Here is a 3,164-nt window from a genome sequence, read left to right as displayed (position 1 = left end):
CTCAATCATAGTGAGGAAGATCGTGAAGAAAGACTTTCAGCAAGAAGGAGTTTCAGCACTAAAGAATCAGAGAAAGAAATCTAGGTTCAGATATTGATAATGCTCTGCTACAGAAAGGAATCAAGGGCTAGATATCTGAACGGAAGGAGTCATATTATTCCGCTGCACCCAATGTAAGGTTTACTAAACTTTATATGTGTTTATTTCATCGTTTTAGAAAGTTCATATTTAGGGTGTTAAACAACATACTTGTGAGTAGATCTAAGATCCTGGTAAAATAATTTCCAACACAATGTCCCTTGCCTATTGCCTGTAGGGGAAAAGTAAGGGGTGAGCCAAAAGCCCAGTAAGAAAATACGTTAACACACATTAAAATTCAATATACCATACATGTCTTAATTCACAATAATACAACTATATAAAATACCATCATATTCTTAATGTATTAAGTATTTCAATATCATACTTTAACTGATAACGATAAGTAAATAATTCTATTCATGGAAAATTATATTACATGCATCCATGCTAATCCAAAACCATAACATCATACGTAGAGATCATAACTCTTATAGCATACTCATAGAATAATCATAATACTATGAAATAACCATATCCCAATCATATTATACCATTTATCATATTATGGACACTACATACATAACCCGGGCCTATTGGCCCTGCAATATCCTGGGCACATTTAGCCCTACCACTGCTATGAAATAAGGTATCTCTACATTCAATATCATTGTCACCGTATCATACCTTACCTTAAAAATGTCACACACGAATCAGACAAATGCAGGGTAGGGTATCTCTATATTCAACGACCTTACTCCGTATCATATCCTACCATGGCCCCTCATTTGTTCCTGAGACATTAGCAAACAACATACAACATACAACATATACTAATCATACCAACCATAATATACATAGATTCACAAACTCATATTTTATCCATACCACAAATTCTCAGTACCATATACACATTAATAATAATACATCACAAATAATATTCCAATACACAAATAGTTTAAATTATGCAGTTCAAAATATCCAAAACTATCTAATTTCCTTACCTCAAATTCCACTGCTTAAGACTTGTTATCCTGTCACTACTCCCTATAATAAGACATAAGTCAAGACACTGACATTAAAATTTGTACTGTTACAGTACAACAGAAAGAATATTATTTTTTTACCATCAACTATACAAATTCAGTGAAAGTTACCTTCATAAATACTATAAACAATTCAATTAACTTTCTAATGATATGCAGATCATTGAAAATAGATTAAAACTGAGGGAGTTATCATAGTTTTAGTGAAACAACTTTTGAGAAGGAATATGGAGTAACAAATTACATGACTCAGGAAAAATACAAGCTTTTGACATAGAAATATACAGAGCTAGAGAATAATATTTTCATGAAAGTTTTAGGAAATTTAATTTCCTTTCCAATGACACCAAATTTTTTAAAATTAGAATTATATTCAGAGATATTGAAGTTTTACCAAAACAGTTTATAAAGCATAACATTCAAGATACGAATTACATGATACAGAAAAAAATTAACTTTTCGACATAATATGACTCCGAATTAACAAAAGGTTTCTTCATAAAACTTATGAAAAATCTAATATGATTTCTAAAGATACCAAGATCTCTGGAATTGGATCAGTATTCAAAGAAATATTCTAATTTTATGGAGAAAACTTTTATAGGAGATATAAGAAAATGATCTATGACTAACAGAATAGATATTCTAGTTTTGACAAATAAAAATTCTGCATCAGTAAAATAGTTCTTCATAAAAATTATGAAGGATTCAATAAGCTTTCTATAGGCACCAGGATCGCATGCATTGGATAAATATTGAGAAAGATATGACTATTATACTACGACAATAATTTTTAGAAAAAATAAAAAAAGAGATTTCAATAATTTAACCGAAAATTTGACACCAAAAAGTGGAAGAACTCATCTTACCTCTTGATGACTCTTATTAATAAGATGCTAGAGCTTGAATCTCAATTCTTATAACGGTGATGAAGAACTCAATCCTATGTTGATGAGAAACATGAGTGATGTTTGTTGAAGAGAACGAAACAAGAAGAAAACAATAAATTTTTGATAGATAGCGAGATGAATAGCTTTTAGGGTATAAAATTTTTATGAGTGTCTTCTCTAAGAATTGTGCTTCAGGCTGAAAAAAAAGAGATTGAGATTGAGTTTTTATTTTCTTACACTACTACAAAAAGGGCTTTTTGCTTCGGTTTGTAAGTGACATATAAAGTATTTGCTTTGATCGGTGTAACCGACATTATAATCATAGACGGAAATAATAATTTTTTTTCCTTTGGCTATAAACTGACACTAATTGGTTTTTTTTGCTTCGGTTATGAACTGAAGCACAAAAAAGTATTTTTGCTTCGTTCATAACCGAAGCAAAAACCAGTGCATCGACGCTAATTGTTTTTTTTTTGCTTCGGTTATGAACTAAAGCAAAAACATCTAATAAAATATAAAAAAAAATCTGAAACCAAATAATTTCGACCAAAATAAATACAATATCACATCAATAATTTAACATACCAACAAGAACGTCTCTTTTTAATCTTATAATTTTTTTGACAAAAAAAGAATCATAAATTTAAAATATATACATACACACATATATATACATAATTATTTATACATATTATCAAAATTAAAGTATCAACAACAAAACACACTTAAGTAATTATAAAAGATCAAAGTTTGAACCAACCATAAATAATATTTTATATTGTCCCCCTGAACCACATAGTAAATAAGTATCAGCAAGAGTTATATTAAATATGTATAATTTCTCATTAGTTTGTAATCTATCTAACACTATTTACCAAAGTACAAACTTGTGTTTTAGTAGAGAAAGTCAACACCAAACTTCTTGCTGCAAAGTGACTTTGGTTTGGACCTCTTATAACTTTTTCAATCATAGGAAGAATCCTATATCATGTTATTTATAATTAGTTAACACACATTATTTCAATAAAAATGACCTAATTTTTCTCAAGAGAAAGATTAATTAACTATACTATAAAAATGACAGATATTATAACATAGAAGAATCAAGTATATATGTCTTATATTAGTAGCATAATTCATTTAACTTTTT

Source organism: Cannabis sativa, chromosome X (genome assembly GCF_029168945.1).
Source record: "Cannabis sativa cultivar Pink pepper isolate KNU-18-1 chromosome X, ASM2916894v1, whole genome shotgun sequence".
Lineage (NCBI taxonomy): Eukaryota > Viridiplantae > Streptophyta > Magnoliopsida > Rosales > Cannabaceae > Cannabis > Cannabis sativa.
Note: the sequence above shows the minus strand (reverse complement) of the source record.